Raw genomic sequence first — 24,589 nt, forward strand, 5'->3', positions numbered from 1 at the left:
ATTTTGGGGGGACACTCACTGTTCAACCCACCACACTGAGGAAGGGCCATCAAGACTGAGACCTAAAGGATGTGTGTTTGGCGGGGGTGAGGGGGTGAGGAGAGAGCGCCCTTCCAGGCTGAGGGAACAGCATGTGCAAAGGCTTTCCCCTGCGAGTACAGCAGAGGCCATTGTGACCGGAACAGAGTACCAAGGGGAGTGTTGAGGGCTGAGGGCACTCATCCAGGCACAGAGCCATGGAAAGGGATGGATTTAATTCTGAGCCCCTCCGAAGAAGATCCAGGCAGGGGGCACGATAGGATCGGATTCTCTTTCGGGAAAAGCTCGTCTCACTTCAGCCTGGGAAGGTGCACGGCAGTGACAGTGTGTGTGCCTTAAGGTTTACCCCCCCCACCCCCAACACATTTACCTCCTGGCAGGTGACTAGGGCAGGACTAATACTCCCTGAGACAACAGAGACTCAGAGAGGGCAAGCAGATTTTCCAGGGTCACACAGCTAGGACGAAGAGCACTCAGGGTCCTTGCCAGTGTCTTCTGTCTCCTGAATGCTCACCACACTTGCATGCGATGGTCCTTGGTCCTTGAAAGACAGCTGGGATTCCGGGGCAGGCGACATGCCCCGGAACAGGGAGCATTGCTTTTATACACGCACTCCTGCCTGCGCTGCGTTACCTGCCCACTTAGCTGCGGGCTGGGGATAAGGTAGCCTCAGCAACTTAGTGAGTGTGGAATTAATTCCCTTGTATCTGTAAGCTGCTCTGACCCTCCCCGCTCAGAACCGAGCTCCGGAGGAGAAAAAGCAGGTGAAGAACAGTAAACACTGACGTGCTCACCGGAGAGCATTGGGAGGGTCGTGATAAAATCGCGGGCCAAGGCCCAAAGGGCATGGCAGGATAACTGTGACCATTCCAGAACCTCTGAGCTGATGTTTCTCTGACTCTGGGGATGTATATTGGCATGGGAAAGAACTTTCTTTTTCTTGGGAAATAAAAATATGTACCTATTTCAGATGTGACATTCCACAGAGTGAACATATCAATTGACCCCCAGTGGGACATGAAACGTAATTCAGGCCTGTCTCCCAGGTACCCAGGATGCTAATAAGGGTGCTTATTTGCTGGACCTAAAATCTCCAGTGCAGGGCAGGCCCTTGTTTCCTGCTTAGTCTCTTGTTGTTTTTTTAGCTCCCCCTTTGTCTCGGTGCTGAGAGCAGGGAGGAGGGAGGAATTACTCTGGAATACCCTCTTTCCGTTGAGGATTTTTCTCCAACTGTGTTTTGAGAGAGTGGTGGGGTGCTCCTTCGGGAGAGAGCTGAGCCGGTCATTACCGATGCCCTCCCCCACCTTGGCTGCTGAGATAGACCCCTTCCCCAGCAAGGTGGAGAGATGCTCTGCGTGTTTGCGTGTTTGGGGGTGGGGGGTGTGGAGCAGAGAAGTTAAATTTGGTTCCGGATCTGAGGGCTGGTTTCCTTCCTCTCCTGGTGAAAGGCTCTGTGGAATGAATCACGTCCTCTCTTTAGAGTTCTGGGCCCACAGAATGTCAAGGCCAGGCTGGTGCTGTTGGAGGGACGCCCACCCAGGGGATATCAGACTCTGGTTTGCAACCCCATGGAGGGACCTTGGGCCACAGGGATGATGCCTGTGGCTTCCCACTGAGGTGCATATATTCATTCATTCATTCATTCATTCATTTGTTCATTCATGCGTTCATCCACCCATTGCAATCCGAGGTGATGTTCAACTCCCTCCTGGGGGTGGAGCCTTAATGTTAATCATCCACTCCTTCTTTGTGCACCTGCTTGGGCCTAGCCCTTTTCAGCCCCCAGGGACTCATCCGTCGGAATGGCAGACAAGGCCCTCCACACCCTAGGGTAGGGGTCGAGCAGCTTCTCCTGTAAAGGACCAGGTAGTAAATATTTGTGGCTTTTTGGACCATAAAAGCCCCATCACAACTGACTGCCGTTTATTGCCCAAGCAGCCAGGGACCATATGTAACTGGGGGAGTGCTCCACTCACGTTTTCTTGATGGACACTGAAATTTGATTTCCTTAGAATTTTTATGTGTCGCGAAGTATTATTCTTTCAATTTTTTTTCCCAACGATCTAAACGTCGTTCAGATTTTTAAGCAGAGAATTGAAGGTGGGGGAAGAGGCAGCCCTTTGCTGCAGGCTGTGGGAACAGCAGGGGCAAAGGTCCTGAGGTGTAGGAAGTTTCCGGGAGAAGGCGGGTGGTCGCGTGTACAACGAAGAGGAAAGCATGTGTGGCTGAAGCCTAATGAGCGAAGGGGAGAGTGGTGAGGCCATTTTAGATTTTTATGAAGACTTTCCCTCTCTGAGCTCACTTTCCCTGTTTAAAAGTAAAAGAAGATGGTAACAGCACCTTCCGTTATTAATGAGAGGACGAGGTCATACGCAAGAGGTGTTTTGCTAAAGGCAGCGCCTGACACGTGAGGGCTGGCAGTGGTGGTGGCAGTGGGGGTGTGGGTGATCACGGTGACATCTTTCTCTCGTGCATGGCCTCTCCTCACTTTTTGTCTTCTACATGGAATATGTCACCTGCTTGGCTGTGGGCTTCCCCAGAGCAGACCCACATACAGTGATCCCATACTTTGTGTGGGAGATGGTCCCAGGAAAGTCTGCCCACGGACTGGGGAAGCCAGACAGGGCAGGGAAAGAGGCCACTGCTGGGTATGTTCATAAACAGGTCACCTCTGTGGGCAACAGGGCCTCCACCCCATTGGGGACCTCTGGGGACCGTGTCGAATGGGCACCGAGTTATCACCCCGAGGGTGCAGGGGAGCTGGGTATGCATACACCAGCTTCTCTCCATCCCTGGCTGGAGGCTGCTTCTGGGGGGTTAGCTCCTGGCCACTTCTGGCCTGTCTAGCACCCCGGCCCCCGGGGTAGGGGGACGCCTTCGGGCAGAGACTTTAGGGCTTTTGGAAGCTGTTGGAGCCACAGCGTGGCCGATGGGGCACCACTGCCTGGGATTTTGTGTCTACTTCAAGACCCAGCTCAGATGTCTCCCCTGCGGTAACTTTCCTCCAGCAGCTTCTGGTCCTCCCACCTCTGGTCTCCTGTAGCCGCCAGGTAGACCTCGCTGGAGACCTAGTGCTTTAGGGCTTGCTGCCATCCTTCCTCCTTGTTCTGTGTTGGGCCCGTGTCTTGTTCACTTCTGTATCCAGGGGCTTGGCGCGGGGCAGGTGCCGTGGCTGTTGCCTGGGCATGATGAGTGAAAGGTGACAAGCGGGACCCCTGCCCTCAAGTGCTCCGGGTCTTGGCGGGAGGCACGTGAGTGACAGGTGGCCACGGTTCCGGGAAGGGGCACGGGGAGCCTGCGTATGAGGTGGCTGGCTCTGCCTCTGAGCCCTCCAGCTTCCGGACTCGGGCTTCTCACCCCGGGATGAACCCTGACATGTCTCTGGGAGTTCTGAAAATCTGCCCGCGTCTGGGCACCTCCTGCAGAAATCCTGATTTAGTCCAGCACGGCATCTGCCTATAAACATTGATCCAGTCCTCCTGGCTTGGCATGTTGGGAAGGCCTCTGTGTTGGTTTCCTGTGGCTGTTGTAACAAACCGCCACGAACCGTGGCTTCAAACAACAGGAGTTTCTTCCGTCCTTCTGGAGGTCAGGAGTTCACGGTCAGTTTCCCTGAGCAGAAATCGGCCACCGCCAGAGGCTCTGTGCGGGGGGGGGGGGGGGGGGGGCATCCATTTCCTTGCCCGTTCCAGCTTCTAGAAGCTGCCGCCTCCCCAGGCTTTCCTCCGTCTTCAGAGCCAGCAGCGTCTCTCTGCTGAGGCTGTCATTTGGCCTTTCCCTTAGGCAGGTCTCCCTCTGCTTCCCTCTTAAAAGGAAACACATGATTGCATTTAGGGCCCACCCAGATAATCCAGGCTCTGGCTCGCCTCTCAAGATCTTTAACGTAAGTCCCTCTGCAGAGGCGCTTTCTAACCGTGTACGGCGGCGGGGAGCCTGCTCCCGGGGATTAGCACGTGGCTATTTTCTGCAGCCGTCCCTGAGGTCCTGAGAACGCGCGTCCTGTGCCCCCGGCCTATGCGGGCATTCCCCGACAGCTGAGCTTCCAGACTCCTGCAGGGCTGGGCTCCTGCTCTCTGCTTTACGCGTGGGGAAACTGAGGCACAGGGGCGGGAGAGTGATTTTTCTGAAGCTGAGCCTGGATCTGAACCCGAAGTCGTGTTAGTCTTTGCTCCGCTCGCCCAGGGCAGGAGAGGGGTATGCACAGCTGGCCCCAACCTGCCGAGCCTGGCTCCGTCTGCAGGTCCCAGGATAGTTGAGACCCCCCCACCTCAGCTCCAGTCCCAGAATTGGGAGCACGCTTGTGATTTTTAGGGCATCTCTGCTCCGAACCCCCTCAGTGGGAAGGATTCCCATTTCTGCTTCCTGTGTTCCTTTCGGAAGAAAGTCACTGTTCACGGCAGTTCTTCAAAACTGGTCTTCAGGGCGATTTAAGTCAGGTCAGCATCGTGGTGGGAATCACCCAGATGAGAGAAATAAAAGGAGAGGGAGCCACTGTGCACTGGGTACTGCGCTGGGGCCTTCCGGGTCCAGCTGGATTTGGCATCATTCTCCCCATTCCACAGGCAAGAAAACTGAGGCTCGGGGAGGGGAATGACTTATAAGGCCATGCAACTAGTGAGTGTAGAATTGGGATTTGAACCCAGATCTCTCTGGCTCCCTGCACTTTGGGCTGGTGTCGGATTAGTAGGCCCAGCGTGCTTACTGCTTCTGCATTGTCGGGGGTTTGAATTGATGTTTTTCTGGGGTCCCTTTGGCTCTGACTCCCCCTGGCTTCATGTTGGGGTGGGGGGGATTCATGCTTTTCCTCCCTCGTATGTGGATGGTCTCAAGTCACACTGTCTTTCCTCTTCATCCCCGTCACCTACTGAGTCCAGACCAGCTCCATCTCCCACCCAGGAGGAGGCGGGCTGCTCCTCTTTGGTTCCCAGCCTCCACTCTTGCCCTCCACAGTTTATTCTTCACTGGGTGACCCGAGGGAACTTCTAGAAGAAGTCACTAAAGCCCTCTAGCTACTTCCCGTCCCACATAGGAGTGGACCATGCTCCTTTCTGGAAAGGCTATACCTGACACCGCTCCCACTGCTTTTCAAAATGACCTTTCTTACTTGGCCTTGCCTCCTAGGCCTTCTTTCTGGAACACTCTTTCCCAGGCTGTTTGCATGGCAGGCTCATTTAGGTCTCAGCTCAGTTGTCACCTCCCCAGACAGTCCTTCTCATTACCCCCCCCCAATGCCACCCCAGGCTAGAGTTGCTCCCCCAAGCCCTGAATCTTATCACATAACCCTGTGTCTATATCCCCGGTCGTTAGAACAGTGTTCAGCACATAGTAGGTGCTTAATTAATGCATATTTGTTAGATGAATGATCCTGGTGAGGAGGTCCAGCTTCCTGGATGTCCCTGGGCAACTCACATCCCCTCTCCGAGCTCAGTGTCCTTGGAATTTGGGCTGCGTGGTCTTTAAGATGGAAGATTCTAGGCTTCCAGGCCCCAGGAATTCAGGGCTGGTCAGGGCTCTTGGGGGACGCACTGGCCCAAGGCAAGAGTGTGGGAGGAGGGCTGACCCTGAGCCACAGGAAAGGGAGGGTCCCTGGGTGGAGAAGAAACTATTTGGGACGAGTTCCTGAGGCTTAGAAAGAGTTCCAGAGCCCCCATCTGTCCAGGCGCCCTCCGTGAAAACCCTCGCTGTTGTCTTAGCTGCAGTGTTGGTGCTGGGAGGGTGCGCGGGGTGCATGACCACCCGCCAGGGCCCTCTGCCAAACCGGCTTTTGTTTATTTGAGATTTGAACAAGAAAACGGCTGTCCTCAGAAAAACACAGCTCCAGAAACCTCGTCGGGGTTTTGGGATCTGGGCAGGAGATGGCAGGGAACTTTTCTCACTCTTTGCTAAACGTTAAAAAATTTGGGGGGATAGAACATTGTAAATGCCAAACAGCAGAAAGAAAAAATGTCATCCAGGAGCCCATCCCCATTGGACAAGCACCCTGACATTTTGGCAGGGGGCTTTTTGTGTTTTTGAGGGTGCATTTGTCTCTTATAAATGGATCGTGCTGGTTATAATTACTATTATTTTTTCTCAAAACCCCAGATCTATACAGCTTTAGCAGCTTTCTATTTTTCAATTACCATCAAGCCATGAACTGGTTTCTCCCATCACCGGTGTCTGTAAACTTCATTTGGGACGAGTGCGTAAAATTGCTGGACTAGAATATTGTGGTCTTCTTAACCCATCCCCAGTGGTGGGACATTTAGATTATTTCACATTTCTTGGTCCATCTCTAGAACCTCATGCATCTGGTACTCTCTGACCCAGGGGTGCTGTGAACTTTCAGTTCCCCTGGGGGACCCTCTTCCTGCCTCAGGACCTTTGCATAGGCTGTTCCTGCTGTTGTGCTCTCTGTTGGACCTTCTTGATCTGCTTCTTTGGCTCTCAGTTTGTATTGATACATGTCTTGGGTTTTTTCTCTTTGAATGGAGTCTTAATTGGTTGAATTGGGGATGAATACATTTTATGATAGGGGTAGGAAATACATGTTTATTTTGGCTCCCAGAGCATAAGGTAAAGATGGAGGTGACCCCCACAGACACATGACACCCCATCCGATCCTCCCTTGACATACTACACACATATGGACCCACATGATCATGGCGGTTACCATGGAGACCCCCAGATGTCATTGTCACCTCAGTCATAGTAAGAGGTGCTCATGATTGAACATGTCGCATGTACCAAGCACTGGGCTAGTGCTTTTCAGGAATAGACTCATTTCATCCTCAGCGGTGCTGTTACCATGCTGGTATTACACATGAGGCAGCTAGGCTCAGAGAGGTATCGTAATTTGCCCGGGACCACACAGGATATAAACCCAGGCAGGATGGTTCTAGAGTCCATGCTGTTAACTACAGCCCTGCCCCATCACATGACCACACCCACACACATGCACACAGACACACACTCAGGCCCACAGCTGCATACTTAGCTGGCAGGCCCCCATGACTGCCCCTCCCCCACCTGCTCCCTGTCCCTCAGTCACACTACTACCTGCTCCTTCCCCCACCTGCACACCCATCAGGACTCACAGATCTGCCTCTCCCCGCCTTCCCAGGCCGAGCTGACCAGTGAACCTTTCCGGTGCTTGCTCTCGAAGCGGCCTTGTCCCCAGGCCTCCCCCACACAGCCTGGTTCGCCATCCAGACACACACATGCATCTGGTACCGCCCAGCCACCTGGAAACGTGTTCCTTGCCCACCCGTTCACATGGGCCAGGCAGGTGCACACGCCAGCAGCAGCCCCGGGGTGGGCGCATCGGGCTTAGCCTGCAGGACTGCTGCATCCAGCCCGGCCCCAGGGTGAACGGGCCGCCCCGGGTGTCAGCAGGCGTGGCTCAGAGGGCGCTGGCTCACACCCTGGCCTTGCCCTTCCTTGAGGGGTGGAGTCGTGGTGGCCCTGTGGTGACCTGGCCTTGCTGGGGGCAGCTTCAGGTATGCTGGCCTCAGACTTCTGTGATAGCCTGGAGGCCACGTCTTCCCTCCTCACCTCTGGGAAGGACCCGGGGCCCAGTGGCTCTACCAGGCACCGTGTCGGGCCCTTTTTTTGCCCGGGTGGGGAAACTGAGGCTCAGGACACACAGCCAAAGTCACGAGCCAAGACCGCAAGCCTCCCTTGGCCGCTCAGTCACGCTGCCTTGCTGCAGAGCTGGCCCAGGCAGCGCCTGCCTCTCAGGCTGGCTTTGGGGACCCATCAATCTGTGTTTTCAGGATCGACCCCTCTCTTTATCCTGCCAGGGATTCAGCCTTTTGGCCTCTGGAATTTGGCAAGATGTGTGACCTTGGACAAGGCTGTTAATCTCCGTAAGCCTCAGTTTCCTGCTTTCTCAAAAGTCACCTGTAGTCGCTGGGTAATGGTGAGGAGTCCAGGAGGTAGCCTCTGTCTGGAGCTGACGTCAGAGCTGGGGACAAGCACAGTCAGCCTGGCGGTGGGGTTGTTCCTTCCACCAGTGTGCGGAGGTTGGGACCCTGGTCTGCCCTGCCCCCTCTCGCCTGCTTCCATCTCCTCCCGTCCCCTGCTTGGCCGGGCCACGTCGCATCAGCATTTCTAGCCCTGTGTCTGGTGGGCCCTCCCTGTCTCCAGAGCAGGCAGGACGTGATTCATGCCCGCACTGGCAGACACCGCCCTTGGCATAACTGACCACGCCCGCCGCTAATCTCCCCGGAGGCCGTCTTTGGGGTTTAGGGATATTGCCAGTGGGGTGGGGGCAGGGGCCAGGCCTGGGACCCTGACGCCACGGAGGGGGTCCCCTAAAGATCTGGACTTGCTAAGGATGCCCATGGTCGGGTCTCTGCCGGGAGGCAGGAGTCTTAGCCTGCAGGGTTGGTGTCGTGGCTGTAAGCTCTGGGCTTTTAGCGGGGGACAGGGTCTCAGAGTGAGGGGCGCCCCTAACTCTACACTCAGAGAATCTAATCGTTGGAGTTCCTGACTTGTGTCCAGGCTGGCCCTGTCTTGTTCACAGCTGTGTCTGGGCTCCACGTACCGTGCCTGGCGCATAGTGGGAGATCAGTAAACGTGGGACTGCGTAAACGGTCCGAGCGCTTTTACACGTATGTTCTTAGCAAATCTCTCAGCTGCTTTTGGAAGTAGATAGGATTATGAGCCCATGCGACAGGTGAGGATGCCGAGGCTCCGGAAGACAAGAAGCTGGGCCAAGTTCGCAAAGGCAGGGTTTGAATTCCAGTGTGTGTGCTGTGAGCTGCTCTGGGCAGCTCTCCCTCCTACTAGGGTGCCCCCCTTGCCAGGGCCGGTCTCGAAGTGGCTCTCCCCGCCTCTCCCTTTCCCTGCCTTGAAGCCAGCAGTTCTCACCTGGACACCCAGGATGGAGGATGTGACATACGAGACGCCCTCCCCCAGGACTGGGGGACTTGGGGAGGTTCCTGGCAGGCGGGAGGTAACTCCACCCTTTCCTACTGGAGAGGGCAGATCAGAATGCAGGGGAGGCAGGGAGAGGAAGGTGATTCTGTGAGAGCCCCAAATGCACTCTCCTGGTGGGCTCAGAGACTTACAAGATGTGCCCACACCCCCTTCTCCGGACTCAGGCCGTGCCACTTTCCTCCACTTTGCCCTAGCCCCGCTAGCAGAAATTTCTGTTCCTGAGCTCTTTTCTGACTCTGGACCTCTTGGTCTTCCCTTGGCTGGCTCCCTCTGATCCTTTAGGTCATGCAGCTGAAATGTCACCTGCTCCAGGAAGCCTTCCTTGATCACCTAGTCCACGGGCCCCAACTGTGATTGGCATCAGAGACCTTATTCCCATCACCTCCCTTGTCACATACTGCCATCTTTGTCCTGGGCTGTTGGCTTCTCCGTTCCCTGTCCTTTTTACTTCCCAACTCTAAACCCCGTGTAAACAGTTGACCCCGACTTTTGCGTTCTTCACTGTGGCCCCATCCCCAAGCACTGGGTCTGGGTCAGTACATTTTTTGAAGAAATTGTGAAAGAACAACTTTTAAAAAGTCAGCCAGTGCAAACAGTAGAACTCACGTGGTCTTGGTAGGCAGTCAGGGGCTGTGTACCCATTTCACAATGGGGTATGTCTCACCATCGTGTCAGATGCCCTAGGGGAGAACGGGTGTTCTGAGCAGGTCCCATCTCTTAGGAGTCAGATTCCAGGAGTGCGGGCTGCCCCAGAAGCAGAGCCTGAGTCGGGTGCAAGGGCAAGTGGCTGATTTGGGTGATGGTACACAATTAGGGTATGCTAATGAGCGGGTTACCCTTGGGGGCAGCTGGGAACCTCGGGGAGACTGTCAAGCACACCCCTGGGTTGTCACGCGACTGGTAGAAAGTTGTCCACCTGCACCGAGCGGATTTGGGTGAGGCTCCGAGAGCATCTGCTGTGACGGCACAGGCTCTTCCCTTGGTGGCTGACAGGCACCACATGGCCAGAGGGCGACTATGGCTCAGGGGAAGCACAGCGTATGCTCAGAGGCTGTGATGGGGGAGGCCACCGGTTCTTGCTTCTGCCGTGGGTCTGGGGCTGTTTGCACAAAGTTGCCGTTTTGGACATAAAAGGATCTTTTTTTTTTTTTAAAGATTTTATTTATTTATTCGACAGAGATAGAGATGGCCAGCGAGAGAGGGAACACAAGCAGGGGGAGTGGGAGAGGAAGAAGCAGGCTCATAGCGGAGGAGCCTGATGTGGGACTCGATCCCATAACGCCGGGATTACGCCCTGAGCCGAAGGCAGACGCTTAACCGCTGTGCCACCCAGGCGCCCCTGGACATAAAAGGATCTTTGACCCAGAGAGGTCCTTTTCTTGGGTTCACCTTCTGCTGTATGATAAGAGTGCCTGTATACTGAGTGCCTGCTGTATACACTTTCCAGGTGTCTTTGCTTCCTTGTATTGTTCACGACGTTCACAAAGCCTGTCCCTCCTCCTGCTTCCCGCTGCTTTCCTGCACCTGTGTAGAAGTCCAGTGGTCTAATTCCGCAGGCTCCCACGTCATCCCAGTCTAAGTGAGTAATTATAATACTGTGGATGAGGACAGTCATCGACACGTGTGACCACAGATGTTGTGCTAGGTACTTTGCACGTGTGATCTCAATGAATCCTCACAAAAGTGTGTGGAGTACATCCCTTGGTTGCATTTTATAGCTGAGGAAGCCGAGGCTCAGAGAGGTGGAGCGACTGGCCCAGGGTCACACAGCTAGTAGAGTCTGAGATGCGTTTGGACGCCGAGCCGGTTGACTCTGGAAGTCCACGCTCTGAACGGTCGTACAGAAGGCCACAGACAGGGCAAGGAGACCGGGAGCTCCTGGCCGCCAGTCCTGCATGCTATGCCCCAAACACGGCGTCCTCTGAGCTCTTAATAACTGGTGATTACACTGGGCAAAGTAGGGTCTGGGAGAACTGAGAGCGGGTGGTGTTTATCCAAATTTAGGAGATTGTACAGTGTTTTCTGTAACCTAGCCCGGGAAGTGGCCTTCGGGGGAGGGGCTCCCAATGACTCCTAGGGAGCCGGCCCCCACCGCAGCCCAGGTGGCTGTTCTAGAAGCTGACGTTTGGGCAGGGTATCTTGGTGGAGGGCACTCTCCGGACTCCAGGATATTTTAGAGCTTTGCTCTCGGTGGCTGGAAAGTAAGGATGTTTGGATGGGGTCCTCCTGCGCATCTTCTAAATATAAGAATAAAGGGCTTTGGGAGCAGAGGGTAGAGCCTCCCCCACACTCTCACGTGAGTGTGCACGTACATACACACACACACACACACACACCCTTATGGATGGCGCCTCTCTTTACGGCTGGGCTCCCGGCATGTCCAGAGGTCATCTCTGGCATTGTCATTCATCATAATGCCTCGTCCTGGACCCCAGGCAGAGCCTTGGGATCTGGCTCAGGTAGGGGTCCCAAGAAGCAGAGCCCGAGATGATGCGCATTGAGGAAGAAATTGACTGGGGCTGAGCTCTCGGAAGGGGGAGTGAGCGAAGCAGGAGGGGGCAGAGGAGGGGGTGTGATCTCAACCAGGTTTGGATTTAGCTTGATTCCCCAGGGAGCTCTGGAGCCACAGAACAAATCCTGCCTGGAGGCAAGGGTAAGCAGCCTTGTGTGTCCTATCTAAGTCTGTCATTGGCTCTTGGATGCCCTGGTTTGTGGGGGGTTTACTGGCAGGGGTGGGGGTCATGGGCCATCCTGTTGGAGGATAGCTCTCCTGGAAAAGGGTGTACCTGGGAACTGTTAGCAGACTACCTTTCTAGTAGGTGAGGGGAGGGTGAAGCTCCAGAAGAGGGGCTCTGGTAACAGGAGGGTGCAACAATGTCTCCTGAAGGTTCTATGCTGGATTTGTCCCTCACTGGCTGTGTGACTTTATGTAAGCCGCTTACCCTCTCTGGGCCCAGATTTCACCTTCTGTACACCGAGGTGGGTGCACAGGATCACTCTTTACTCCATCCCATTCTTATCCTCCCTCAAACCACTCATTTTCTCATTCCAACATCCATGTGTTTCAGCATATATTCATCATGTACCCGTTAGTGCCAGGCACCTTGCTAGGCTCGGGGATCAAAAAGGGAGCACAACAGATGGACCTCAGCCCCCAGGGGGCAAACAGACAAATAAACAGGCTTAACAGAGGGGTCAATGTTACAAAGACGCAGAGTTGTGGGAATCCTACCTGGGGCGGGGGTGGGGGGTTCAGGGAAGACTTCCTGGAGGAAGAGGCATCTCACCAGGGAGCTGTTGCTGTGTTAGCATACACGGGTACTGACATCACTCAGGAAGAAGGGAAGGTGATTGGTAAATCCCCACAGGTCTCTTTCCCTTTGGAGGGTGGATTTCTTTCTAGATCCTGAGTCCCTCCATTGTCAAGCAAACTGTTTCTAGGATGAATAAGTGTGGAGCCAGGAGAGAAGGCGGGGAGGAGCTGGCAAGAGATGAAGCCCCGGGGCGTTTACAGGATCGAACAGAGCTGTGGTGAGGGGTGTGGCGTTATTTGGTGAGCCCCTGCAGGCCCCTGGAAGTTTTAGGCTTTGTTTCCTTGGGCATAACTGAGGTATGGTACCCAAACGTCAAGTATAGACTGGATACATGTTTACATACGTTTGTAACTTGTAACCACCACTCCTGTCAACATAGAGAACCTTTCTAGGCCCCCAGAGCGCTCCTTTATATCCCTTCAGTCTCCCTTCAATCGCCATGGTGAGGTTTTGCGTATTTCCTGAACTTCACGTCCGTGCAAACTTGGACACATACCTTCCGGCTGCTGCTTGTTTGGCTCACACTAATGTCTGTGATATTTACCCATGGTCTGCATGTCGCAGTAGTTGGCGGGTTTTTTCATTGCTGTATTACATCCCATCCTACGAACATGCCAGAATGTATCTGTCCGGTCTCCTGCGGATGGACAGTTAGGTGGTTTCCAGGTTTTGGCTATTACGAAAGAAGCAGCTCTGAGCACCCGTGTCTGTGTCCTCATTTCGGTTGGGTGTGTATCCAGCCGCGGGTCAGGTGCAGATCGGCTTTGGTGGACTCTGCCAAAGTGTTCGTGCCAGTTTAAAACCAGTTCTCCTTCTGCGTCCTTGAAAGCACTTGCTAATGGCAGTTTCTGTCATTTTGGCCATGATGGTAGATGCGAGATAGTATTTCCTGGTGAACATAGTTCTGCTTCCTCAATGACCAGTGAAGGTGTGTATCTTCTCACGTACTTATTGGTCATTTGGAGACCTTTTTCTCTCTCTCTGTGTGTGTGTGTGTGTGTGTGTGTGTGTGTGTTTTGTGTGTTGTGAAGTGGTCATTCAAGCCTTCTGTCCTTAAAAACCATCCAGCCAACCAGATTCCAGGTCCAAGCAGCTGACGGTGTTCAGATCATGCCTGCTATGTCGTCCTGTGGGCAGCTAACACAGGATTCCTGTCGCTGGGAGAAGCTTCATTTATAGAACCCTTGGGCCAAAGCAATGTCTGCGTCATATAAATAAGTATAGACTTGTATATTATATAGGTAGGTATTATATAAAATATCTAGTACATATAAATACATATGATGGATATAGTAACATATGCCGCTATATTATATATAATATATGTAAGCAATGCATACTTATATAATGAGTTTTATATATAAATTTATATATATATGTAAATTACATCATGAATCAGGAACCCCGGGTTCTAGTTGGAAATCTGACTGGCTTGGGTCCCACTCTGGGTAAGAAAATCATTCTCCTCTCTGGTACAGACACACCTGGGATCACCGCTTTCCCAGTTCCCTGCACAAAAAATCAAGCAGGCTCTTCTCATTTCTGGACTCTGTGTTTGGTGACATGCCATGGTGCAGTGATCCAGGAAGAAAATCACTTTGGAGTTTTTTCCCCAGAACGTATGGAGTGCTTGGCAATTTGGTTGGGGTAGGGGGTACCATTGGTGACCGCTGGGCAAGGCAGGGATGCCAAACACCCTTGGGTGCTTCTGGGGTTGGGTTCCCTGCTGAGGCAGGGGTGTGAGCACGAGTGTGGTTCTTTGGGGGTACCTGTGGAGGTGAGACAGGGGAAGGCAAGGAGCCTCACATAGGGCATGCGATCAAGACTACGGAATCTCAGAGTTTTCCCCCCAGAGAAGGGAGGGAGCTGGGGTATTAATACACCTGTTCCTTTAGTCTTTGATGATGGGCTGTCCTTCGGCGGGGGCATTGACTTGCTGGCACTTCCAGACGTGCTGCCTGTTGGCCAAGTGAGTCCCCATGATCAGAAACCAAGCCTGAGCCAGAGAGTTGCAGGCACCTTCCGTAGGCAGCCCCCCGCATCCAGAGCTGTGTGCGGAAGCAGTGGAAGGTGAAGCTGTGTACCGCACCCTCCTTGAGAAACTCTTGGACCCTCTGATATTCGTACGGTGAGCAAGTCAGACTCTTTCACTTCGTACTTCCAGCTATTCAGTGTTTCTCGAACTCGCCCGTCTTCTCTTGCATCCGCTCTGGTTTTTCTCGAAAGGAAGCAAGAGAGTGGGCTTCCTCGTCAGTGTCTTTGAGTCTCAGTTTGTGCATCTGTAAAACGGGGCTGAAATGCTCCCTGCCCCAGAGGCTGCTGGGAGAAATGAGTGTGTGTCTGTGGAGTGTTTCCCAGGGATCCAGCCCCAGTCAGTAAAGAGAAACTACTGCATTGTTATTCTCATTGCATGAAATGTAGAAATTGTAACTAAGTAAAAAGAGTTTCTCTGAAACTCTTGAGCTGGAAGTGTGAAAGAGATGATTGTACTCATTATAACTTGTTATGTATGTCACTCAGTGACTCCTAGAGAATTCCTTGTAAGTGGCAGACGTTACCTTAGAAATGGAACCATGTTACCCTAACGTCTTTATCTGGTCATTCTAGCCCCGTTGATAGAGATTTTCTTAGAGCCCCATATACCAGTGAATAAAGGGGATGGATCTGGGGGATTGAGGGGCCCCGTGGTCCATCACCCGAACGTGTGGCAGTCCTCAGTCTAAACCGCAACTGCTCTGGGCCTGTAATGAGTCACTTCATTCTCTGGAGCCTCCGTGAGGAAGAACCTTTGATGAACCGAGGCCTCCCCTCCTCCCTCCTTGTGGCGCACCCTGCGTTTAAGGCTGAGCAACAAGGAGGTCAGAATAAACTGTTCTCAGCGATGCTAAAGGTCTTGTCTCCTCACAACAGGTGGGTGGGTGATTTGCGGTTCAGTTAAAAAAAGGTCGGGCCTGGGGCGGGGGCAGTCAGTCAGTCATGGACACAAGGCTGAGGATGAAGTGAGCTCCGGGGACTGAGTGCCAGCTTGCCCGTGGGACTCACCCTCTCCGAGCCTCAGTTGACCCAACTGGATGTCGGGATTGTACGGCGCTGTCCAGTAGAACTTTCCATGCCATCCATTAAGGTCCCTGGTCTCCCCAGCCTGTTAAGTACTTAGGACAGGCCTAGTGCAACTGAAACTGAAATTGTATTTAATTTTAATTAATTGAAATGTAAATGTTCGGGGCACCTGCGTGGCTCAGTCCGGTAAGCATCTGCCTTCGGCTCAGGTCATGATCTCAGAGTCCTGGGATGGAGACACACGTTGGGCCCTCTGCTCAGCAGGTTCGCTCTGCCCGCTGCTCCCCCTGCTTGTGCTCTCTCTCCCTCTAACAAATAAATAAATAAAATCTGTAGGGGAAAAAAAAAAAAGGAAACGTTAATGTTGGTAGCCACATGGCAAGCGTAGACCTAGGAACAACCCAAAGAACTTCGTGGAGGTCTGAGCTTCGGGGTTATTCAGGCAGCCACTCAGCTGCATGCTGCCTCCTCCAGGAAGCCCTCCCCTCCCTTTCTCCTCAGCCAAGTTGAGCCCTGTATGAGTTTCCTATGACCTCTGTAACAAATGACCACGGTTCAGTGGCTGCAACAAGTTTATTACCTTGCAGTTCTGGAGGTCAGAAGTCTAACATGGGTCATCAGAGGTGCATTCTGGAAGCTCTTGCTTTGCCTTTTCCAGCTTCCAGAAGCTCCTGCATCCTGGGCTTGTGGCCCTGCATCACCTTGACCTGGTTTTTTCGTTTTTTTAAAGATTTTATTTATTTATTCGAGAGTGATAGAGAGCATGAGCAGGGGGAGGGCCAGAGGAAGAGGGAGAAGCAGACTCCCGTGCCGAGCAGGGAGCCCGATTCCGGGCTCAATCCTAGGACCCTGGAATCATGACCTGAGCTGCAGGCAGACGCTTCACCGATGGAGCCACCCAGACTCGCTGATCTGTTTTTTCCATCACATATTCTCTCTCTGACACTGACCTTCTTGACTCCCTCTTACAGGGACCCTTGTGATGACACGGGAACCATCCAGATAATCCAGGGTGACCTTCCCCATCTCAAGAGCCTTCATTTGGCCACACCTGCAAAGTCCCTCCTGCTGGTAAGGTAACAGATTCATTGCTTTGGGGGGTAGGGCCTGGATGTCTTGGGGGGCATTATTTTGTCTACTGTAAGCTCTTCGTCCCATGGATCTCAGTCTCGCCTCAACGTCTGTGGCCACGTCTGCTTCCCCCATTAGACTGTGCTTCAAAGGCAAGTGCATTCTGCCCCCCAGTGTTGCCTAGAAACCTGCTGTGAGCGGGGCCAGCCCAGCGCCGGGCAGTGGGGGTGAATGATCCGTTGGCACAGGCTACCTGTTCCGGAGACAGACAGCCTGAGTACAGTCCCAGGTCTGTTCCCTTACTCTGCAGTTGACCTCAGCACATCCCCTTGCCTTTGAAACCTCAGTTTCCTTACCTGTAAAATGGGGATAACACTAGTATCGGCCCCAGGAGGTCTTTGAAGGGATTGACGAAAATTATGCATGGAGAGCCCTTGGCGCAGTGCCCAGCACACGGGTGGCACCTAAGAACACGGCAGCTGGTGACACTGCAGGGATTAACAGGGCAGGGTGGGGAGTGAGACCGCCTGAGTTCAAATCCCGACTCCACCCCTTGGGCAAATTGCTCATCCTCCTGAGGCCTCGCTGTCTTCATCCATCAAATGGGGCCTCATCCCACAAGCCACTTTGGAGGGTGGATTAGCATTCACGGTGCCATCTGGCACCAAATCAGCGCTCAATTACTGTTAGCGATTGGACGATGGTAATTATTAATACCAGGCTTTCCCAGGCCCAGCTCTCAGGAGGCTGGAGGACCAAGCAACTGAATGAACTTGGAACGGCTCATTGGGGTGTCTTCTTGGTAGTTGGGCCAGGTATATGTCTTCAGCTACACAGAGGCCAGGTTCTGTGCCAGGAGTGGGGCCTGCCTGTTGTGCCCCGAGGCTGGCAGTGCCAGGCCCGGACAGGTTTATGGGGGTGCTGGGAAGCCGGTCCAGGGGCAGGAGGAGTCGGTTGATTGCCTGAAGGGCGTGGGAGGCACAGTTATCCTGGGAAAACCGGGAGGGAGCATGTCAGCTGTCCCTGCAGGTTCACTGCCATGGACGGCACGCATGTGACAGGGACAGAGTGGCTGGTGGGCATGAGATGGGGTGGGTGCTGTGCCACAGCTCAAGAGACAGACTTGAGACTGTTGGCATCCCTGGGGACCCGCGTTTGGTCCTGGCAGTCCCTACAGGCATTTCTTGCACCCTGTTTTGGGGGATGCTCTTTGGCCTTTATGTTGCTTTGACACTTCCTCTGTTGTTAAGAAGGCCTGTGTAGACGACAGGCTCGTGCGGGATGTGAGGCCGGCCTTGCGAACAGCATTTTCTTAGCCAGTTGCCCTTCCTTCCCGTCTCCCCAGCTTGAAACCGGGCACAGTCTGAGAGTGAGTAAGGGGAGACTTCCCCGAATCACTGTCTCTCAGATTCCTGCAGTAGAGAACTATTCCTTTGCATCTTAAAGAATTCAGATTTCTCCAGCCCCGGGAAAAAAGAAAAGAAAAGAAAAGAAAAATCCCACCAACCCACAAATACCTCCAGCAGGCTTCACATTCTCTTTGCCCATTTGCTTATTCATTTATCATGCATTAAGATAGAAACCTACTATGTGCCAAGTCTACTGACAGGTGGGACATTTCCTTTAATCATCAGAATGCTTTGAGATGGGTGTCATAGAACTTTATTTACCCATGAAGACACTGAGCTTTAAGAGGTGAAGTGGCTTGTCAAAGGCTTAGAAGATGCTTATCCACTTAGCCAATTCACAGCAAACTCCTATGTCCATTAGGAATGCCTTTCCCGGGCGCCTGGGTAGCGCAGTCGTTAAAGCGTCTGCCTTCGGCTCAGGGCGTGATCCCAGTGTACCGGGATCGAGTCCCACATCGGGCTCCTCTGCTGAGAGCCTGCTTCTTCCTCTCCCACTCCCCTGCTGTGTTCCCTCTCTCGCTGGCTGTCTCTATCTCTGTCAAATAAATAAATAAAATCTTTAAAAAAAAAAAAAAAAGGAATGCCTTTCCCTACGTGTAAGGAAACCCGAACTCAGGATTGCTTCCAAGGTACATTATTATTCTTTACATAACAACAAAAAATATCCAGAGGAGCGTGGTTCAGAGTTAGCTCAGTGGCTCAGCTATGGTAAGGTCTTTTCCATGCCACCATCCTTAAAGTAGTGCTTGTGATCTCCTGGTCTCAAGATGGTTGCCTTGGCTCTAGGCATCACATCTCTGTCCCAGGTAGGAGGAAGGGAAGGGAGAACCCTAAGCTGCATCTGCCTGGTTTTTATCAGCAAAACAAAAGCTTCCTTAGAAATCTAGCCATTTCCCCTTACGTCTATTTGGTCAGAACTGGATCACACGGCCATGCTTCTAGCTGTAAAGACCAGGAGAGCTGTCTGTGGCTCGTTAGCCTTCAGAAGGAAAGCTACCCGAGAGCTTGCACCTCCATGTTTTGACTTCGATTCCATATTCTTTCCATTTTACTGGGGATTTCCAGCCTCATGGCCTTTTGCCACATCCACACAACCCCTGCTCCCATTACTTTGTCAACTTTTTGCTTTTCCAAAAGTTAAGTAAATTTTTAAAAGAACCTTTATGAACATCTCTGTTGTAAATAGTCAGCTAGCGTCACTTGTCTTACATAGAAAATAACAGTAAAATGGAAGACAATGAAAATAAAATAATACTTAAAAATCTGCTGCAGCTAATGGTCTGAGCTTGGAGTGGTTTTACTAAATTGGCCCTGTACCACACAGTGGCAGTGTAAGTGTTTGAGTCGTAGTAGCACCAGGCGGAGACGGTCTCAGGGACTTCTCGAAAAGTCACCCAGGAGAATCGGAAGGATACAGCTTTCACATGATGTCATTCACAGCGGCTTCGTGCTGTGCACCTGGGCGTGAAAGCATCCTCAGTGTTCACCTACGGACCATCTCGTGTCCCACAGGATGGAAACCGTCCCGCCTCTAGGGAACCTAGCACCATCCCATTCTGCCTTCCCTGTGCCAGGCATCAACTAGGTTTGGGGAAGGAGAACTCGGGATGGAGGGGTTGATGCCTTGGGTGTGGGGTAGGGTGGGGCTTCTAAATCTTGAAAAGAAGAAGAATCTCAGCCTCATCTCTGATACAAGGCATTAGGGTTGCAAGTCACTTTGGCCTGGGAAATCAGCATGGGCTTCTTGGAAGAGGTGTCCCTTAAAGTGCTCTAAAAAAATGGATGGGAGCTGGGCCAAGGGAAGTTGTGCTGAGCGTAAAAAGCCCTCCGCAAAGAAGGAGTAAGTGAAAAAGACACTCAAGTCATGGGACCCTTTTGGGAATCCGGGTGTGGAGGCAGGGCCTGAAGTATAGACCAAGTTAGTTATTTTTGGCGGGCCCTTGAATACCTTGCCCAAGGCAATAGGATGGTGAGAGCCATTTATTTTAGAGCTGAGGAGAGACATGATCACACCTTCCTAGGGTTTGAGCTTCGCACATAAGGCAGCTCTTGGGCCAAAATAAGCTAATTCCTCCAGAAATCTATTTGTACTTGGAGGAAAAAAATTTTTTTTAATTTTTCTGAAATGCAATATGCACTTCTCAGCCTCCCTAAAGAGAGGGTGTGATGTGTGCACATCTTTGCAAGTCCAGCCGGCATCGTGCTGTGTGTTGTGTTGTTGAATCGAGCTTTGGGATTGAGTTTCCTCTGCTGTGAACATCCGTCCCAGGGCTGGGTCTTCCTTCCTGCTCGCTCTCCCACCGCCGGGCTGGACGGGCCTCTGGGCTGGGCCCAGACTCCCCTCTCTCTCTGAGCCGTTCTCATTGCCCTCGCAAACCTTATAGTCAAGTCTGTGAAAATCTGGCCAGAAACGAGAGCCAGGAAAGCTGCAAGGGAGGGCACGGCCAGCCAGGGGCCCTGGTTTATTGCTCATTAGACAGCTTTATTGGGTTTGCCCCAGGGGCGAGGTTGAGAACCCTGACCTCCTAAGCTTTGAATTAAGTCAGCCTGGGTTGTGTTTCCCTTAGGTGTGGAAGTCCATTCTGCATATATCAAAAGCACTAAAAAGCGTGTGCATCCTTTGAACCGGTCAGCCCACTTCTAGGCAAAATTTTGTCTTGGGAAAATAGGTGCATGTGGGCGTTCATTGTCATGTCAGTTTTAATGGTCAACGGTTGGCAACAGCCTAAAGATGGTGTAGTGGGGGATGAATTATCTAATGATGAGATACCCCCAGAATGGAACGCTGCAGAAGCATTGGCAAGGACTGTGTGGGCTGTACAGTTATGGATGTGAAAGATGTTTATGATAGGTTTTGAAATTAAAAGAAGAAAAAAGCAAGTACGTACCTTGCAGGTCTGATTCCGTTTTAGTTTTGACAGAAAGTTCCCATCTACAAGGGAAATGCCCAGGGTGATATACATGGGGATGCCAATAGGGGCTGGTGGATGGTAGGATTTCGGATTATTAAAAACATTTTTGCTCACCTGTATTTGTGAAGTTTTCTGTAATTATCTTACGGAGCACCTGTAGAGATCTGGAAGAGGGGCAAGTCGCAGCCAGCAAGTGTAAGAGTTTTGAAGAGGGGAATGTCACATCCTTGAGGGAGTCTGGTCTCGGGGGACTGAGTTCTCCACCGTCTAGAGCAGGGCTCCACAAACTCTTGTAAGGGCCACATAGTAAATATTTTAGGCTTTCTGGGCCATATGGCCTCGGTGGCAACCCCTCAGCTCTGGGTTCATACCTTGGGAAAAGCTGTACATAATAGAGAAATACATGGGCACGGGCGCGTTACAATAAAACTTTATTTACAAAAACAGGTGGTGGGCCGGATGTGGCCTGCAGACTGCAGTTTGCCCATCCCTGAGCTAGAGAAAAACAAACAAACAAAAAAGCAGCTTGATTAATGGCTTCAGTGAGTGCTTCAGCCAGTCCAGAAATAGCACAAATAGTAGGAAGGAACAGGCTAATGAGGATTGAAAAGGCGGATGTTTAAATGGAGGCGTAAAGATAAGTTGTACCATTCTTTCTCCAGATCAGTGTTTGCACCTGGCCAAGGGGTGTTGGGCCGAAGCAGTTTGGGCGATGCTTTGGGTGGGAAGGTGTCCTACCCATATGTGCTGCTCCGGGTCAAGTTTGGGGAAGGCCCCCTGGAACTGTTCCTCTGGATCCCAGAGTCTGGATGTGCTGAATCAGAATTCTTTGGAACTTGAAACTGACGCAGAAGTCAAGCATATGCTAATTAAGGTGCTTCTTAAAGAGATAGTGCACACTTGGTAGGAAACTTTGCTCTTACCACTTTCCTCAGTAGGGGAGTAAGAATTTTATTTAGTCTTTCCACAACCCCCTGAGCACCACTTGTTTATAAGGAATCATGGAGATTTAGAACCCACATCTCAGGCTGCAGAAAGCTGGCTCCATGGAGGACCACATGCCAAGCGCAGAGAGAAGAGGGTATTGCGACCCTGAACGGTCTGGGGTTGAACCGAGTCAGTGGCAGATTTTTTACAATCCCAGAGAATTGGGGGACCCCTTGTTCAACCTCTTGTTTCTCACCAGTGGGGAAACTGAAGCTCAGAGGGAGGCAGGGACTTGTCCAAGCTCTCATTGCGAGTCAGTGGAGGAACGGAGACCAAATCCGGGGTGACGGGTGTACTGTGTGATTTCCATTTTTGTGAAATACCCCGAAATGGCAAATCCATGGAGGCCGAAAGCAAGAGTGGTGGTTGCCAGAGGCTGGGGGGAGGGGGAGTGGGGAATGAGTGCTTACGGGTTCCGGGGACTCCTTTGGGAGTGACGAAAATGTTCTGGAACTAGACAGAGGGGATGGTGGCACAATGTTGTGAGCTTACCAAATGCCACTGTGTTGTATGCTTTGAAATGATGAATTTTATGTTACGTGATTTCTACCACAATTAACCACGAAAAAGTAGGATGACGGCCACAGCTGGGCACTTTTAAAAGTGTAAGGGGTCTGGTCTGTCCCGGGTCAACCAAACTGTGTGGAAAACCACTCAGTTCTAACTCCCAGACCTGTGTTTTGTTTTCTCCAGTGTGATTCTGACTCGGGTTAACAAAACGCAAGAGCTGTAGAAAGTCGTGCCTCCCAGACTTTCCACCAAGCTAGTTCCCCATTGTCCTAAGGAGGGCCAACGATTAGGCTTACACCGTATGACTCCAGTAGCTTTGGGCCTGTGCACATGCTGCCTCCTTGGCTGGCTTTCTCTGCTGGGCTGACTCCTACAGGGTCGTGGAGATGTCACCTCTTCCAGGAAGACATCCCTGACTACTCCTTTGGGTTTCTGTAGTTTCACTTTCTGCCCCCGTCAGGGCCCGCTGCAAATTTTATGGTCTTTCCTTTCCCCCTCCTCCACGAGACTGTCTGTGACCCACTGTGATCAGGAGTGGGGTCGCCTTTGCTTCCCACTGCATTCCCAAGGTGAGGGGGCGTAGCCCAGCGTGGACTTTTAATGAGGGCCTTTAATGGAGATTCGCCTAAAGGACACAGGTCCCCATGAGCTGAGTCTTGTGGTCATTAGAGCTTAAGCAGTAGGTTTACTTCACATTTGTTTTTAGTTTCTTGCCTTTTTTTTTTAAGTGTGGTAAAATGCACGCAGCATAAACTTACCATCTTAACTGTTTCTAAGTGTACAGTTCAGTGGCATTAAGTACACTCACACTGTTGTGCAACCAGCACTACCGTCTGTCTCTAGAACTTTCTCACCAACTCATACTGAAACTCCGTCCCCATTAAACACTAACTCCCTGTTCCCTTCTACCCCCACGCCTGGCACCCACCATTCTACTTTCTGTCCCTATGAATTTGACTGCTCTGGGTGCCTCCTGTAAGTGGGGTCATGTGGTGTTTGTGTTTTGGGGACTGGCTTATTGCACTTTTCGTGGTGTCCTCAAGGCTCATCTGTGTTGTAGCACGCGTCAGAATAGCTTTCCTTTTTAAGGTCAAATAATATTCCACCGTGTTGGAGATACCCCATTTTGTTTATTCATCTAACAGTAGACCTTTGGGTTGTTTCTACCTTCCGGCTGTTGTGGATAATGTTGCTCTGAGCACCGGTGTGCAAGTCTCTGTTCCACGCCCTGCTCTCAGGGGTGGGAATGCTGGGCCATATGGTAATTCTGTGTTCGGTTTTTGAGGGTCTGCGCTGTGTTTTCCACAGCCTCTGCACCATTTTATATTCCCACAGCGGTGCACACAGTTTCCAGTTTTTGCACATCCTCACCAGCACTGCTTGGGTTGGTTTTTTTTTCGTTTTTTGCTGTTTTATAATAGCCATCCTAACGGCTGTGAACTGTCCTTTACATCTGAACGTCATAAAAAGTGGGCACTCTGGGGGCACCTGGGTGGCTCCGTGTGAGCATCTGACTTTTAGTTTCGGCTCCAGTTACGATCTCAGGGTCGTGAGATGCAGCCCCGCATCGGGCTCAACACTTAGCTTGGAGTCTGCTTATCTCAATCCGTCTGCTCCTCCCCCTGCTCTTCTTTCTCTCATAAATAAATAAAACCTTAAAGAAAAAAAAAAAGCACACCTGAAGTCCTTTAAAAAAAAAAAAGCAGTTATTCTAGTTAAGCCCGTGTGGACTTTGGAAGAAATCTGACAGGAAGGAGGGTGGGGTCAGCCTAACTCCAGCTGCCCATGGGCAGGTCCCTTCTCTGCTCCGGCTTTGGTCTTCCTCATTTGTAAGCTGGGGCTCACAGGAGGACCTGCTTCTGCAGTGGGACAGGATTTTTCTGCCACTCGTGGTGTTCTGGGCTGGCTGGACACTGGAGGTCTATCTGGTCTGCCTGCTGACGTTTGCAACTTTTGTGGCACTTCAAATGGCATAGGAGTCCTGGTTTTTTCAAATAAGGGTTAGCAGCCTAAACCTAGGGGTGGTTATTGCTGTGCTTGCGTTGGTAACACTGTAATGGACATCTTTTTGTAGGTGGCTTTCTCTTCCGTTGGATTCCTTCCGTGGGATGAAGGTTTTAGAAGCAAGGTTACTGGGGGCGTCTGGATGGCTCAGTCGGTTGAGTGTCCAACTCTTGATTTCTGCTCAGGTCATGATCTCAGGGTCGTGGGATCGAGCCCCATGCTCAGTGCGGTGTCTGCTTGTCCCTCTCCCTCCCCCACCTCCTGTCAAATAAATAAATAAATAAATAAATAAATAAATAAATAAAATCTTTGGGGGAAGAAAGAAGCAGGGTTATTGAATCAAAAATAAATGCATGCTTTG

At 51.9% G+C, this 24,589-nt stretch overlaps 1 protein-coding gene across 4 annotated transcripts in view; it reads left to right on the plus strand.

Annotated features, from left to right (window-relative positions):
• KIAA1671 (KIAA1671 ortholog) overlaps positions 1-24,589 on the plus strand; it is a 185,853-nt gene that overhangs the window by 23,690 nt on the left and 137,574 nt on the right. For 2 of the 4 annotated variants that reach the window (XM_087857177.1, XM_045791197.2), the window contains exon 2: positions 16,307-16,411. The gene's annotated coding sequence lies outside the window, so the exon portion shown is untranslated. Of the gene's footprint in view, positions 1-16,306; positions 16,412-24,589 lie in introns of those variants that run through there. The other 2 variants (XM_045791196.2, XM_087857176.1) reach the window with 1 other exon arrangement.

Source organism: Ursus americanus, chromosome 30 (genome assembly GCF_024610735.1).
Source record: "Ursus americanus isolate L20-20 chromosome 30, mUrsAme1.1.p, whole genome shotgun sequence".
Taxonomy (NCBI): domain Eukaryota; kingdom Metazoa; phylum Chordata; class Mammalia; order Carnivora; family Ursidae; genus Ursus; species Ursus americanus.